General features: G+C 36.3%; 1 protein-coding gene across 3 annotated transcripts in view; it reads right to left on the minus strand.

Annotated features, from left to right (window-relative positions):
* LOC105537146 (probable E3 ubiquitin-protein ligase HECTD2) overlaps positions 1–7,002 on the minus strand; it is a 31,394-nt gene extending 24,392 nt beyond the window's left edge. For 2 of the 3 annotated variants that reach the window (XM_011976651.1, XM_011976652.1), the window contains exons 1-3: positions 6,938–6,996; positions 3,758–3,803; positions 1,170–1,279 (exon numbers count right to left, since the gene is read on the minus strand). The gene's annotated coding sequence lies outside the window, so the exon portion shown is untranslated. Of the gene's footprint in view, positions 1–1,169; positions 1,280–3,757; positions 3,804–6,937 lie in introns of all 3 variants that reach the window. The other variant, XM_011976653.1, reaches the window with a different exon arrangement.
* Between the last annotated feature and the right edge of the window lie 10,596 nt (positions 7,003–17,598).

Genomic DNA, 17,598 nt, shown 5'->3' on the forward strand with positions numbered 1-17,598 from the left:
AAGACTTTCAATATTCAGTCAGTCTTCATTATTCACAGATTCTATATTTCCAAATTTGCCTACTTGCTAAAATTTAATTGTGTTTTCATGGTCATTTGGGGACATGTGAAAAATGTTAACTCTCCTGACATGCACATTCCCAGCTGAGGTCAAAGTGATGTTCTGCCTTGTTTTAGCTCAATACTCTCTCTTTGCAAGTGTCCTTTATGCAATCCATTTAGCTTCATGTTTTTCACATTTTGTTGGTGATCTGCTATTTCAAAATGGCCAAGTGTAGTGCTAAAATGCTGTCTAGTGTTCCTAACAAGAAGGTTGTGATATGCCCTACAGAGAAATTATATGTATGTTAGAAAAGCTTCATTCAGGCATGAGTTATAGTACTGCTAGCCATGAATTCAATGATAATGAATCAATGACTTCTATTAAATGAAGTATGTCTTTAAAAAAACACACATAAAGCAAAGTTATATATTGATTGGCTGACAAAAATGTGATCAGAGGCTCACAGGAACCTGACCCTGTATTTCTCCTTGAAGCAATGGTTCTGTATTTATTAATTCCATGTTTGTGGTGACTTTATAGAATATAACTACTATGAGTAATGATAATTTACTGTATTTAAAATTTCTCTGGGAAATATTTTGCCTTTCTACTTTTATCAATCATGGAGAAGTCGCTGTTCATGTGGGTATACTTCTGTGAAAAAAGTATGCTTTTACAAATTGATATTGATAGCTAACCTATATTTTACAATGACATTTTTAGGTAAGGAGAAAGTGCCATTTAAATAATGGTGAGATTTATGACTTTACAGATAGCAAATAAAAAGACATACATTAAAATAGTAGTGTCCGAGCAAATCCAGTCACTATCTTTGAGATATATAAAAAACCAATAATAGGAATGTGCTATATAAAAAGTGAAGGCAGTAGACAGAAATTCTCAACAGCTTATGCAAACAAATTGGTTACTTACATTAAAAACAGATTTTTAATTATCCTTTATGTAGTACTAAAGTAGATTTTTATAATTGGCTTTTGAAGCATTGTGAACATAAGCACCATTTCTAAAGACCTGAAAATATTTAAATATATTGTATTGTAAAATTACTAATACCAAACTTAAAACTGTGAGACTATAAAAGTTCTTAATATCATAGAATGATTTACTTTTTAAACCAGTGAACTAGGAAATGATGGTCAGCTTCCACTAAGGTAGCTATCTGTCGTAGCAAGTGAGCATAGATGACATACGTAGATGTATTATTAAACTGAGGATTCTGAAAAAGATATTAAAGATAATGGTGTTAAAATTCTGTTAACACACAAAGGAAAGACACTAAGCTTAATAAGTAAGTGGTAAATTCAGGAAACAGAATTTGAGATTATAAAGTAACAATAACCTATTTGTTATTTAATTAACAGAGACTTTCATTTACGCTGCGGCTATACAGTGAAAAGAGCATAGGCTTTGGAGTTAAGACAGATCTGAGCCTGACGGCTAATTCTACCACTTACTAGCTATATGCCCTTAGGCACGTTCCTTACACTTTGATTCTCAATGTCCTCATCTGTAAAATGGGAATGATATTCTCTATCTTAAGGGTTGTTTTGAGTATTGAAAAGGAAAATGTATATAAAGCACCTTCACAAAAGTGCCTTCATAAATGGTACCAATCACTATCATCCAATTAAAAGCAAAAAACCTGGGTTTTCCTTGATTAAAAGCTAATAAAATGAAGTTAAAGCTGGTTGTGAAACTTTTGCCATTGTAAAATGAGTTAGCCTCATATATCCCAAAGAACAAAGGGAGAACCATATACAGCTTCTGACAACTTTTAAATGATAAAGGGACACTGAAGGAATACTTGTAAACTAAGAAAAACCTTTAGTTATGTTTCCAAAATCTAAAATTCCAGCACAATGTGCATTTCAGCACATCACGGAAAAAATAAATATTATTGGAAAAAACTTCCTGAAATTGTGAAAAATAAGAGAGTACCATGTGTTTTTCAAAACTGACTTACGGACAGAACAACTCAAAATCTGGGACTGACCTCAGTTGATAACTTCATCTGATAATGGCTCTTGAGAAAAACAAAATATGAGCAGAGCTTATAGCTGACCCATATACTCACCTAAAATCTGAGTTTCGTGTCTTCTTTCTAGCTTTTACTATCTCTACATAAATTTACTCTTGAGTTTTGGCTCTTTCTCCTCTTACCTGTCTATTTTCCCTCCTTACATTTCTCTTCTTAACTACCTCTTGGTCATTTCCCCCATCTTTCCCACTTTTTCCTCTTTGCTCACTTTCTCTATCTCTACCCTAAAAGTTAGTAACAAACATTTTAAAGACTTTCAATATTCAGTCAGTCTTCATTATTCACAGATTCTGTATTTCCAAATTTGCCTACTTGCTAAAATTTAATTGTTAATCCCCAAATCAATACTTGTGTTTTCATGGTCATTTGGGGACATGTGAAAAATGTTAAGTCTCCTGACGTGCACATTCCCAGTTGAGGTCAAAGTGATGTCCTGCCTTGTTTTAGCTCAATACTCTCTCTTTGCAAGTGTCCTTTATGCAATCCATTTAGCTTCGTTTTTCACATTTTGGTGCTTTTTGTTGGTGATTTGCTATTTCAAAACGGCCAAGTGTAGTGCTAAAATGCTGTCTAGTGTTCCTAACAAGAAGGTTGTGATGTGCCCTATAGAGAAAATATATGTATGTTAGAAAAGCTTCATTCAGGCATGAGTTACAGTACTGCTAGCCATGAGTTCAATGATAATGAATCAATGACTTCTATTAAATGAAGTATGTCTTTAAAAAAACACTCATAAAGCAAAGTTATATATTGATTGGCTGACAAAAATGTGATCAGAGGCTCACGTGAACCTAACCCTGTATTTCCCCTTGAAGCAATGGTTCTGCATTTATTAATTCCATGTTTGTGGTGACTTTATCTTTCCTCACTTTCTCTATCCCTACCCTGTACATGTTCTTTCATTAGACATATTGATATTATAATATTGTACTAAACACTATACTTATTTAATATCGTTTTCCTTACTTTTAAATGAGATAATATACATGGACAAATTTTATAAATTGTAAAGAATAATGCAATGTATTCATAGTATGCTAGCTATGGTAATAATGTATTTCTTCCTCAAAAAATAATAAAAAGTAAAAATTGCTTTTCATTTGTCTGGATCTTAATTTCTTTTTGAATTTATTAATCTGTATCTATTGAGAGAAAAAAGTTCATTACCTTTGCTTTATAACAAATTAAAAGAAAACCTTTTATCTTTCCATAAGAATTCTAATTGAAATTATTGAAAAATACATAGCAAACTGAAAAACCTACTAGATGGGAAAATAAAAGAAAATCCTGAAGCCTGTTAAAACTAGTTACAAGAAAGAGGTCTGAATGGAGGAGAAAGAAATGCTTCCATTCTGTTTGTTCCTGAATACTCTGGCAGGAACTATATCAAAATTTTAATCTCACATGTAATTTAGCTTCGCATTACTTATTTGTTATGGCTTTAATCTTATTTTTCTTACTTTTTAAAATCCTACTAATCTTTTAATCTTACTAATCTTACTTTTTAAAAAATCTTCTGGTTACAGGTAACTATAATTCTAAAAAGAATCAATAATGTTGCCCAAAATGATATTTAATATTTAATATCATTTCACATACACATGTAGAGATTGAGATCTGACTTAGACAACTTCAACTAAGTTCTAGCTCTCTTACCTGTAAAAGTATAAAATATGCTCTAAGATCATCTTTTGTTCGTGGACTGAAAAAGAAACAAGAATAATTTATTATGGATGAAAGTTTAATCTCATAGCATCTAATGAAAAAGACCAATAAATGTTTCCATGAAGACTGAGTTGAGAAAAGCCAAAAACTAGGATAAAATTAATATGCATTATTATTGAGACAGTCCATAATATGCTGAAAATACAGGTGCTTCTGTGCCTCTTCTAGGCTGGTTCCGAAGATAACTAAAGACTGAGCTAACTAGGCTATAACATTTTGTGAGGTAAATATGATTAATTCTGGAAGTAGTTAGGAGTGTAATAAAAAAATCATCAATTTTAGAATTTAGAATACTTATGTTTTGTTTTAATAAAGGATAATCTTAAGAACATTTATGTATTAAAGAAAGAAAATGAGCTTGTGTTTCTAGGTTCATTCCTCAAGTGATGTAGAAATGTCTGTAAATCAAATCATACTTTAAATGCATTCAGTATGCTTCTAACGGAAAGAATCATGAAAAGTAAGTAATTTTTTCCATCTTAATATGAATTCTCATAGTATCAGATTTGACCAAGAGCTTTTGTTATTCTCAAGGCTAATGAGTGTTTCTTGCCGGCTCAAGATCTATTTGGTACATTCTCACAGATATCTGGAAGTAACTTCTTGAATTGAAAATGGTACACCTCTATGACAACCAGATGCAATTCATGATTCCTAACTGGGTCCTGGGTTGAAAAACAAAACCCAGATATTAAAGCTTTTGTTATTCTCCATGCTGACGAGTGTTTCTTTCTTGCCTGCTCAAGATCTATTTGTATATATCATCTATTCCTCCAAGTCCTTTCCTGTCCTACCTAGAGCTTCATAATCTTGGCAAGGTCATTTATGCGTGCATAAATTATCAGGCATGCACAATAAATTGTATGAGTAGGTCTGATTTCTTAGATTTTTTAAAAATGATATTTTTACTATAATATTCAGGAAGCAGCTAACTCCCAGTTTGGCCTTAACCCTTCAGTCCTCAGACACTTAACTGAGATGTAACAGGGGTTTCTTCTTTGTGAGGCTAGTAATTGATTTTCTGAAACGTGAGATATAGGAAAATATAATACAAAAAGGTCAATTTTCTTATAATAAGCAAGAGTTTCTAACAGAAAAACAGGCAAATCTGCAATAAAAAATGGCAAAAGTATGTGGAAAACTTACAAAAGGATAAATAAAAATAGCAAACAAATAATAAAATGTTAAGCTTATTAGTATTAAGGAAAAGTATATAAAAATGAGATCCACTTTTCATTTATTAAATTAGGCCAAGTTTTGTTATAAGGAGATACCACTGAAGTCTCAGGCCCTCTGCTGTTAGAAGTGTACATTATCATAAATGCTTTGTAAAGAAATCTGACAAAATGTATTAAGTGTCTTAAAATGTTTATACTCTGATACAGTAATTATATTTCCAAAAAAATTTTTATATAAGTGCTCAGAAAAGAATATTTTTGTACAAAATGTTCACTGTGGAATTATTCACATAAACAACCATTCTTGGAGAATGGTTAGGTAAATTACAGTACATTCCTAAGTTATTAGTCAGACATTAAAAGTGTGGTTTAAGAAGGAAAATGCAAACAAATTACTAGAGTAATAAACTAAGAAAAAGACCATTAAGTTTAAAGTCACATGAAACTATACAGTACGATTTTAATTGTTTTTAAAAGACGACTAAAAAAACACTGTAAAATGTTAACATTTTTTACTTTCTTCTTTTTTTTTGAGACAGTGTGTCACTATGGATTCTGAAATTTATGAATTTACAAATAGAAAATAAAAAGACATACATTAAAATAGTAGTGTCTAAGCAAATCCAGTTACCATCTTTGATATATATAAAAAACCAATAATAGGAATGTGCTATATAAAAAGTGAAGGCAGTAGACAGAAATTCTCAACAGCTCAACAGGCTGGAGTGCAGTGGCATGATTTTGGCTTACTGCAACCTCTGCCTCCAGGATTCAAACGATTCTCCGGCCTCAGCCTTCTGAGTAAGCTGGGATTACAGGACTGTGCAACCATGTCTGGCTAATTTTTGTATTTTTAGTAGAAATGGGGTTTCACCATGTTGGCCAGACTGATACCTTTTTTTTTTTTTTTGAGACTCTGTCGCCCAGGCTGGAGTGCAATGGCGCGATCTCGGCTCACTGCAAGCTCCGCCTCCTGGGTTCACGCCATTCTCCTGCCTCAGCCTCCTGAGTAGCTGAGACTACAGGTGCCCACCACCGTGCCCGGCTAGTTTTTTTGCATTTTTAGTAGAGACGGGGTTTCACTGTGTTAGCCAGGATGGTCTCGATCTCCTGACCTTATGATCCGCCCGCCTTGGCCTCCCGAAGTGCTGGGATTACAGGCGTGAGCCACTGCACCTGGCCAATACTTTCTTCCTTATGCTTCTCTGCCTTCTCTAAATGTTCTATAATAAGCATGAATTTCTTTCAAAATCAGAACAATTAAAATATTATTAAAATATATATAGGGTATATGTAACATTACATTTAAGAATTCTACTTAGGTATTACTTTTAAACTAGACTTGGCATTCCTTTGGCTTTAATAGAATTTATTTAAATAATATACTTTTAATATAAATTTAAATATGTATTTTTAAAACTACATTTTTATATTATGCATATTCATGGTTCAAAACATCATCAACTAAATTGCCCATGATTCCTTGTATAAGAATCTAATATTTAGTTCTGACAGAAAAAAACATTTTAGTAGCTGGCCTTAGGTGTCCCTATATTAGAAATAAGAAAAATTTCACTCTGGCTACCAGGAAGCCCAAGGCTAAATTTAATGCTAATTATTTCAGTTAGGTTACCAATGTAAGTACCCATTCCGTTTTTGTAAAGCATATATATCTGAACAGAAAAAACTTTACATACAATTTAAAAGTATTCACAGATCTTTTTATGCCCATCTGTAGATCCTACTGAGAGGTCACAAATCTCAAGTTATACAGCTTTGTTGTAAATGGCTTATAATTATTTTTTCATCTATGTTATTATAACTCAACTAAAATCTTTTCTGAGAGTAAAATAGATACACATATGTTAAAGACATACAATGTGTAAGTTAGACTTCTATACTGATTAGCTAAACATTTAAAATATTAGTTTACCCTTTCCATTCTCGTAACAGGCTGTTAATGATTCCCTTTAGTACTGTCTTCTGAATGTCTTGAGGCTGTAGGCAAAAGAAAACAGTAAGGTAATCAGGATTGCCTATTTAGGTGACGTTTATATGTTAAATATATTTACAGACCTGCTTCAATAGTTAAAATCAGACTTGATGACTCAGGACTGACACTTACAGTAGTACTGATTTTACATTTAAGAACTCTAGAGAACATCAATGACGTAAGATTACAATGAGAATATCCCTGGTATGTGTAGTGTACCATGCATCTAGTGTAACATGCACAAACATATATGGTGGTGGCTGATGACCAACAGAATTTTTATATAACTGGAAAACAATTTCACTTTCCTTGACCTGACAGGATAGACTAATGAACATGAATCCAAGAGTAACACGTTTACTAATACAATATTACCATTCTAGTTTAATAATCCAAATACTAAAAATCTTATTTACTATCAAACATCCCAAGAATAAATGAAAATAAAATACATCTAGATAATACTTTACAGCAGAATAGAAGCTTCATTAACATGAAACTTCAAATAATCAGTAAAATTTGTGTCATGTTATATGAAAGAGGCAAATGTCAATAAGCATGTATTATGCTTTTATTTAAAACCACAACCATTACTTCTAAGACATGTCTATCAGCACTCATTCAGCCTAGCTCTTACGTCATATATACATATATGTATATATTTAATATAGCATTCCTTTCTCTTCCTCTGCTTACAGTAACCCTGCACACCCAGAAAGTACCCCTGCTCAACCACTTAGTGTTTGCCCCTGAGCAACAAAAGCTGCAGGAGAAAAATCAAACAAATGTGCTGACTGGATATACTTCAAGTTTATGACCACAAATCTCAAAAGGACACTCAATACCACGGACAGTCCCACAACATTTCTATAGTTCACTTACTTCTCTACACTTCAAGACAACTGTATTTCAAACCTCCTTATTCCTCAAATCTGTAACACCTCCTTCGCAGCATAATTCCCAGCTATAACCTTGCTACACACTTCAGTGAAAAAACAGATGCACCCAGATAACAGATTCACTGTCCCAATGTAAATTCTGCCAATTTGCCTGCAACTACACTTGACCAAGGCCAACCCCTTCATTTGAGTCCTACATCCCATCCCCTCTCATAACCTTGTCAAGGACATGGTTATTAAAGTTTTTTCTTCTCTCCCCTGTATCATCCATTTCTCCCTCTCTACTAAAACATTCCTATCAGTATAACAACACAGACTAACATCACTGGCACTGATTTGCCATTCTTCTCCACTTTGCTCTATGCCCTCAGAGGCCAATTCTGAAGGACTATATCAACTAGACTCCTTTGCCTTCTGACTGGGTTCAGTTAATAGAAAGCACTAGCAGAAAAGAAGACAGAGTGAAGTTGGGGTACTTGTTCCCTCAGGTCCCCACCTGCAGGGTCACCATGGGATGGTTGTCATGGGTCGGCTGTGTCCCTAGAGTGAAAGTCCCATCTCCTGTAAACCAGCCCTCTAACCCACAGTTCATCTCTAGATTCTCCCCTGGGCACTGTGCTCTCCTTATGGTCTCACTTACTCTGCCAACAACTTTGTAAATAATCCAATTTACCAATCTGAGTGTGTTGTCTGTTTACTACCAGGACCCTGACTGATGTATTGCCTTTATTTAAAACATCTCGTTTGGGCCATCTTCTAGCTACCACCTCATTTCTCTGCTTCCCTTCATAGTGAAAGTTCTCAAGAATCATCTGTACTATCTCTTCTCATTGTCTGTCAACTCATTCCAAATAGGCTTATTAAAGTCTTATTAGACTCTTATTAAAGTCATCAATTATCTATAGCTTATGAAAGATAATGGTCAATTCTCTGAGACAAAATGTAACATTTGACAAGGTAGACTACTTTTCTTCTTTAAACACTTTGACCTCTCCTTTGCAAATGCCTTATCCATCTAATTAAATGGCAACAGCATCCACTCAGTTTCCTGTCTTTCTTGCCTTTGAGTGCCACATCCAATGTACTGGAAGTTTTACTAGCTCTACTCCATAATACATGAGTCTGAACATTTCTATTTTCATGGCCAAAATTGCTAATCCAAATATCAACTTTTGCTTCAACTACTACAATGCCTTCCTAACTCCTTTCTCTTGACACACTACAGACCATTTTCTGCTAAGTATCTAGAGAGATCTTTCTTAACTATAAACGATCCCTGCTTAAAACACTCAATGACTTTCCATTACAATATAACTAAACTCACATGGCCATATGCAGTCTCATTTCTTACCAACCTAGTCTTCTCCTTTCTCCCTAATCACCAAGCTTTAGTCTCATAAGCCTTATTTCTGAATTTGCCAGTGATGTTCCCTTCTCAGGGCCTTTTTATTAGCTGCCACTTCTGTTAGTGTGCTGCTCTCACAGATTTTCTCATGGTTTGAATTATTTCCATCAAGACCTCAGTTGTTGCCTTGCAGAGGCCCTCCCTGAGCTTCCTAGCTAAAAGCAACCACTAATCACTCCTTATTACATTGCCCTATCTTCTCGAAGCACTTGTCAGTATCTGAAATTACATTTCTTCACATTTGTTTCCACATTTATTTTCTATCTGTAACCTGCCCCCAATAGAAATTAGAATATAAGCTACTTAGAGCTTTATATGACATGCATTTTTGTTTAACAGTGTATCTCCAATGCCAAGACAATACATACTCACTGACTAGCTGCTCAACTCTTTGCATACTTAGGTTGAATCCTTCCAAGCTGCAAATAAAAAATCAACCTCTTCTGTATAACCTTCCCAACTCCAGGGATTTCTCTCTCATCTGATCATCTGTAGTATTTACTTTCCTAAAGGCTGTATCTTCTGAAGTTAGTAACAATAATTTCAACTTCCTTTGGGTTAGAAGGTGTCTGGTATATATTCTATATACCCTTACTTTCAATCTTTTTAGGTATCTTGTGTGCTTAGCATGGAATACAATTTTTAAAAATTCAAAGTGATAGTCTTTTCTAACCAGTGAGTTTAGTGCATTTATATTTATTGTTCAATTACTTATTCCTGTATTTGGACTTGTTTCTGCAATCTTACTTTTTGTTTTCTGTTTAACTCACTTTTTAATGCTTCTTTTTCCCATTTCCCTACTCTCCAGTTAAGAAAGTTATTTGTTCCATTTGCACTGTTTTAGAGGTTACTTTCAACTTCTTATTAGTAATAGTTAACAAGCCTAAGTTAATATCCTACTCTTTCTTTAGAGCATCTTAGAATACTTTTAATTCCAATAAGCTTCCCCTACTTATGTGCTGTTATTCTCCCCATCTTTTGGCTTTTTCTTCTTAATCACACACATTAGACATCAATTTTATGCAGGCATTTTAAATACAGTTGACCCTTGAGCAACATGAGAGTTAGGAATGCTGATCCCCAATGCAGTAGAAAAATCCATGTGTAACTTTTGACTCCCCCAAAACTTAACTATCAATAGCTACTGTTGATCAGAACCTCATCAATAATATGGTCTATTAACACATATTTTATATGTATTAGGTATTACACACTGAATTCTTATGATAAAATAGAGAAAATACAATGTCATTAAGAAAATCACAAGAGAAAATATATTTACTATTTGTTAAGTAGAAGCAGATCATCATAAAGGTCTTTATCCTCATTATTTTCACACTGAGTAGGCTAAGGAGGAGGCTGAAGAGGAGGAGTTGGTCTTGCTGTCTCAGACATGGCAGAGGCAGAATAAAATCTGTGTATGAGTGAACTCACGCAGTTCAAACCCATGATGTTTAAGGGTCAACTGTATTTATGAATTTCTTTTTCATCATTCTTTCTTATATCTCAGATACCTCTTCTCTCTAAAATATATCTTTTAAAGTTTAAGTATATGTCTGTTGGTGGTAAAGGCAGTTTTTGTTCATTATAAATATCTTAAAGTCACCCTCATTCTTGAAAGTCAGTTTCTCTGGCTACATCAATCAATGTTTATATTCTTTTCTTTTAGTATTTTGAAAATATCACTTCAGGTTTTTGGCTCCCGGATTGCTGTGGAGCCAGTAATTTTCCTTTATGAATGACTTGTCTTTTCCCTTTGATTACTTATAAGGTATCTTTATTACAATGTTCCAATTTCACGACTGTGTCTGCATTTCTTTTATCTTGCTTAGTATATACTGTGTTTCCCCTGCTATTCGTGGATTCACATCTTACATCAGTTATGGAAAACTCCCAGGTATTAAATATACCCCCATTCTTTCTGTGCCATAATTTTTAGACTCAAAATACAATGAAGTTTAGTCTTTCTTATTCCATCCTCTATATATCTTTATTATTTTTATAGTTTATCTCTTTTTCCCTTTGAGTTCTACTCTGAGAAATTTCTTCACTTCTACCTTCCAGTTTACTAATTCTTTTTCCAGCAGTCTCCAATCTGCTGTTTAATCTATTGATTTCTCTACTTCTAAAAATTTATTTGGTATCAAAGATATTTTAGATAGTCTCATTGTTCATAATCTCAATATCTGTAACAGCCATTCTGACTGGTGTGAGATGTTATGTCATTGTGGGTTTGGTTTGCAATTCTCTAATGCTGAGCATTTCTTCATATGCTGGTTGGACTCATGTTTGTCTTCTTTTGAAGTGTCTGCTCATGTCCTTTGCCTACTTTTTAATGAAGTTGTTTGCTTTTGCTTATTAATTTATTTCAGTTCTGGATATTAGACCTCTGTTGGATGCATAGTTTGCAAATATTTTCTCCTATTCTGCAGGTTGTTTACTTACTGTGTTGATAGTTTCTTTTGCTGTGCAGAAGCTCTTCAGTTTAATTAGGTCACATTAATCAATTATTGCTTTTGTCGCAATTGCTTTTGGCATCTTTATCATGAAATCCTTGCTAGGGCCTATGTCCAGAATATTTCCTAGGTTATCTTCCAGGCTTTTTATACTTTCAGTTTTTACATTAAAGTCTCTACTTTGTCTTGAGTTGATTTTTGTATATGGTGAAAGAAATGGGTCCACTTTCAATCTTTTACATATAGCTAGCAAGTTATGCCGGCACTATTTATTGAACAGGGAATCTTTTCCCTATTGCTTTTGTGGACTCTGTCAAAGATCAGATGGTTGTAGGCGTGTGTCATTAGTTCTAGGCTCTCTATTCTGTTTCATTGGTCTATGTCTGTTTCTGAACCAGTACCATGTTGTTTTGGTTGCTGTGGCTTGCAGTATAGTTTGAAGCCAGGTAATGTGATGCCTCCAGTTCTGTTCTCTTTTTTTAGGATTGCCTTGGCTAATCAAACTCTTTTTTGGTTTCATATGAATTTTAAAACAGTTTTCTTTCCAAATTCTGTGAAGAATGCCATGGTAGTTTGATTGGAATAGCACTGAAACTGTAAATTGCTTTGGGCAGTATGGCCACTTTAACGATACTTATTCTTCCTATCCTTGAGCATGGAATGTTTTTCCATTTGTTTGTTCATCTCTAATTTCTTTGAGCAGTGTTTTGTAATTCTCATTGTTAATGCTCTTTTACCTCACTCGTTAGCAATACTCATAGGTATTTTATACTTTTTGTGGCTATTGTGAATGGAGCTGCGTTCTTGATTTTGCTCTCAGCTTAGATGTTGGTGTATAGAAAAGCTACTGATTTTTGTATACTGATTTTGTATTCAGAAACTTTGCTGAAATTGTTCTTCATATCTAGGAGCTTTTGGGCAGAGGGTATGGGGTTTTCTAGGTATAGAATAATAGCATCTGCAAACATTTGACTTCCTCCCTTCCTATTTTGATGCCTTTCTATTTCTTTCTCTTGCCTAACTGCTCTGGCTAGGACTTCCAGTACTATGTTGAATAGGAATGGTGAGAGTGTGCATCCTTGTCTTGTGCTGGTTCTCAAGAGGAAGACTTGTAGCTTTTGCTTATTCAGTATGACGTTGGCTGTGGGTTTGTCACAGATGATTTCTATTATTTTGAGGTATGTTCCTTCAATGCCTAGTTGTTGAGGGTTTTTAACATGCAGGGAAGCTGAATTTTATCAAAAGCCTTTTCTGCATCTATTGAGATAATCATGTGGTTTTTGTGTTTAGTTCTGTTATGTGATGAATCACATTTATTGATATGTGTAGGAAGAACCAACCTTGCATGCTAGGGATAATGCTTACTTGATCATGGTGGATTAGCTTGTTCATGTGCTTTTAGATTCAGTTTGCCAGTATTTTCCTGAGGATTTTTACATCAATGTTTATCAAGGATATTGGCCTGAAGTTTTCTTCGTGTGTGTGTGTGCACGTGTGTGTGTGTGTGTCTGCCACACACAAAAGATATCAAGATGATGCTGGCCTCACAGAATGAGTTAGGGAAGAGTCCCTCCTCTTCAATTTTTTGGAATAGTTTCAGTAGAAATGGTGCCAGCTCTTTGTACATCTGGTAGAATTCAGCTGTGAATCCACTTGGTTCTGGGCTTTTTTTTGCGGGGGGGTTGGTAAGTTGTTTCTTACTGAATTAATTTTAGAGCTCATTATTGGTCTGTTCAGGGTCTCCATTTCTTCCTGGTTCCATCTTGGGATGGAACTCCTTCAGTTCAACTCTGATTTTGGTTGTCTTGTGTTAGTTTTGGGGTCAGTTTGTGCTTGTTTCTATAGATTTTCTAGGTGTGATATTATGTTTATTTGAGATCTTTCTAACATTTTGATGTAGGCGTTTAGATCTATAAAATTTCCTTTCACAGTGCTTTAGCTGGGTCCGAGATTTTGGTATGTTGTATCTTTGTTCTCATTAGTTTCAATACATTTCTTGATTTCTGCTTTAATTTCACTGCGTACCCAAAAGTCATTCAGGAGCACACTGTTTTAATTTCCTTATAATTGTATGCTTTTGAGTGGTTTTCTCAGTATGGATTTCTATTTTTATTGTGCAATGGTGGTTGGTATGAATCATTTTTTTAAAGTTTGCTGAGAATTGTTTTATGGTTGTGTGGTCAATCTTTAAGGATGTGTCCTGTAAAGTTCAGAAGAATGTGTATTCTGTTGTTTTGGGGTGAAGAGTTCTGTAGATACCTGTTAGGTCCATTTGGTCAAATGATAAGTTCAGGTCCCATGTGTCTTTGTTAGTTTCTTCCTCAATTATCTAATATTGTCAGTGGGGTGTTGAAGTCTCCCACTATTATTGTGTGGTTATCTAAGTCTCTTTGTAGATCTCTAAGAAGTTCCTTTATAAATCTAGGTGCTCCTGTATTAGGTACATATATAATTGGGATAGTTAAGTCTTCTTGTTGAACTGAACTCTATACCATTATGTAATGCTCTTGTCTTGATTATTGTTGGTTTAAAAGTCTGCTTTGTCTGAAATTGTAATAACAATCGCTGCTCTTTTTTCTTTTCTATTGTTCTTGCTAGAGCTTTCTCTGTTGCTTTACTTTGAGCCTATGGATGTTATTGTATGTGAGATAGGTCTCTTGAAGACAGCATATAGTTTGGTCTTTCTTCTTACCCAACTTGCTACTCTGTGCCTTTTAATTAGGCATTTAGCCTTTTTACATTCCTCTCATCATGTTGTTAAGTTGGTTATTATGCAGACTTGATTTTGTGCTTGCTTTACAGTGTCAATGGTTTATGTGCTTAAGTGTGTTTTTGTGGTGGCCGGTAACAGTCTTTCCTTTCCATATTTAGCACTCCCTTAAGGATCTCTCGTAAGGCAGGTTTGGTGGTAACGAATTCCCTTAGCATTTACTTATCAGAAAAGTATCTTATTTCTCCTTCAATTATGAAGCTTTGTTTGGCTGTATATGAAATTTTTGGTTGGAATATCTTTTTGTTAAGAATGCTGAATATAGGCTCCCAATCTCTTCTGTCTCGTAGGGTTTCCGCCCAAAGGTCTGCTGTTAGCCTGATAGGGTTCCCACTGGAGGTGATCTGCTCTTTCTCTGGAGCTGCCTTTAACATTTTTTCATTCATTTTGACTTTGGAGAATCTGAGGACTGTGTGTCTTGGGGATGGTCATCTTGTATATTGCAGGGGTTCTCTGAATGTCCTGAATTTGAATGTTGGCTTCTCTAGTGAGACTGGGGAAATTTTTATGGATGATATCCTCAAATGTGTTTTCCAAATTGCTTGCTTTTTCTCCCTCTCTTTCCAAGATGTCAATGAGTTGTAGATTTGGTCTCTTTACATAATCCCATATTTCTTGTAGCCTTTGTTCATTCTTCTTTATTTTTTATTTTTGTCTGACTGAGCTATTTAGGAGAATCAGTCTTTGAGCTCTGAAATTCTTTAGCTTGGTCAATTCTGCTGTTAATGTTTGCAACTGTACTCTGATTTCTTTTTTTTTTTTTTGAGACAGTGTCTAACTCTGTTGTTCAGGCTACAGTGTGGTGGCACAATGATAGCTCACTGCAGTTTTGAACTCCTGGGCTTAAGCGATCCTCCCACTAAAGCCTCCCAAGTACCTGGGACTATAAGCATGCACTACTACACCCAGCTAACTTTAAAACATTTTTTTTGTAAAGATGGGGTAAAATTTGTGAAGTGAATTTTTCAGCTCTGTCACATCAATTTGGTTCTTAAAACAGTCATTTCATCTTTTATCTCCTGTATTATTTTATTGTATTCTTCAGATTCCTTATATTGGGCTTCTACTTTCTCCTGAATCTCAATGATCTTTGTTACTGTCCACATTCTGAATTCTACTTCTGTCATTTCAGCCATACGAACCATTGCTGGGGAACTAGTGTGGTCATTTGGAGGTGAGAAGACACTGCCTTTTTGAGTTGCTAGAGTTCTTGTGCTGTTTCTTTCTCATCTGAGTGGGTTGACGTTCCTTCAGTTTCTGGAGCTGCTATCCTTTGAATGGGATTTTTTTTTTTTTTTTTTTTGCTTTTATCTTCTTTGATGCATTTCTGGGTTTGATTGTGGCATAAAGTGGGTTCAGTTGAATGGCTCTGTTTCTGGAAAATTTTAGTGGGCCAAGGCTCAGCTCAGCACTCCTGGGCTGCATGCTCTAACTCTGGGGTGTGCTGGTACCGAGCCCCTGGCTTTGTTCTCTGGCCCCTCTAGGTTAGGAACCTGCAGTGCCAAAAGGGCTGAGGTTTTCTTGGTCCACTGGCAATAACATTCTGATAAGTGGTGTCAGACAAAACAATTCACTGGGGTGGTGGCAGTTGGATCCATGCTCGCTTGCAGGTGCCAGCAGCCACTCAGAGCCACGTGGTGGGATGCACACACATCTGCTGAGGCAAGGTACTAGTGGGAGTGGACTTGTGGCACTGCTCCATGCTCTTGAGCTGGCAGCAGTGGTGGTGCGGTAGGTGTGGGGTGCTGGTGGGGGGCAGGAATGCTGGACTCTGTGCACATGCATTTGCACCAGCACTGGTGGCAGCATGGGGGTGGTGGGGGGGGGGCAAGTTGCTAGTGTCCGTGTGCATGTTTGCAGCAGCAATGGTGGAATGACTGGGTGCCCGCATGCCAGTGGGGGCAGCAGCGTGTACTCATGCAGCAGTAGCATGGTGGAGTACTCACACACACTGGTGGGGAGAAGTGAGGTCCACTCACTCGCAAACCTTGGCAAAGCAGTGGGAATGTGGCTGTGGACAAATGCATGCTGGTAAAGCTGCGGAGGGGAGGTTGTGGTGGGGGGAAGTTGCAGGTAGGCTGGTATGTGTTGGCGGGGGCCACTCTGCTGGACCCTATGATGGTCAGGAGTGGTCTGCTGGTGAAGGAGCTATGCCCCAGGAATTACCCTGGTTGGGCATCGAGGGTGCACTGCAAGTGAGTGTGGCCAAGCTGGGGCCTTGAGAGAGGTTAGCTGTCAGGGGGACACTGAGATTGGTCTGGCACCATCTCACAGGCAAGAATACCCTACTCTGTCCAGGTCTGACAGTCATCTCAAGGCTAAAGTCTCCTAGAGGAGCATGGTGTGCCTTGAGGGATGGGCATCCCTGGCCATGCTCCACTACAGATGTTCTCATACCAAACCATCTGGGCACCACCCAGGGTGGAGTCCTACCCCTCCTACATGTGATAGCAGTTCACCCTGCCAGCTCAAGTGTCCATGGGAGTCATAGAATCTCCTGTTGCCAGGATTCCAGAGGTCCGTGATAAGAGCGGCTACTCCTTGCCTGTTCAACTCACCCTTTCCACAGGAGTTGCTGGGGGTCGTGAATGAGTCGCATTACTTGGTAGCCCCACCCAGGCTTCCCAGCTCCCTTCAGCCCAGCTTCTGTGTCCTCCATCTGTCCAATTTCAATGCCTTCTCTCTGAAGATCTGCTTGGAGTGTGCCAGTCTTCCTGATGTCCAGTCTCTCCGTGGCAGATGTTCCTCCTGGCTGCATCTAGTTGGCCATCTTGGCTCTAAATCTCCATTACTGTTATTCTTAATAGACTTTTAAGACTAGCTTCTTTCAATTAGTAGTATGTATTTAAGGTTTCTCCATGTCTTTTTGTGACTTAGTATCTCATTTCTTCTTACCACTGAATAATTTCCATGACATGGAATGTACCACAGTTTATCCCTTCACCTGTGGAAGGACATTTTTGGTAATTATTAATAAGGCTGCTGTAACCATTTGTGTGCAGGTTTTTGGGTGAACATAAATTGTTAACTCATTTGGGTAAATACATATGAGTGTAAGTGAGGGATCATAT

Source organism: Mandrillus leucophaeus, unplaced genomic scaffold (genome assembly GCF_000951045.1).
Source record: "Mandrillus leucophaeus isolate KB7577 unplaced genomic scaffold, Mleu.le_1.0 Scaffold1690, whole genome shotgun sequence".
NCBI classification, from domain to species: Eukaryota; Metazoa; Chordata; class Mammalia; order Primates; family Cercopithecidae; genus Mandrillus; species Mandrillus leucophaeus.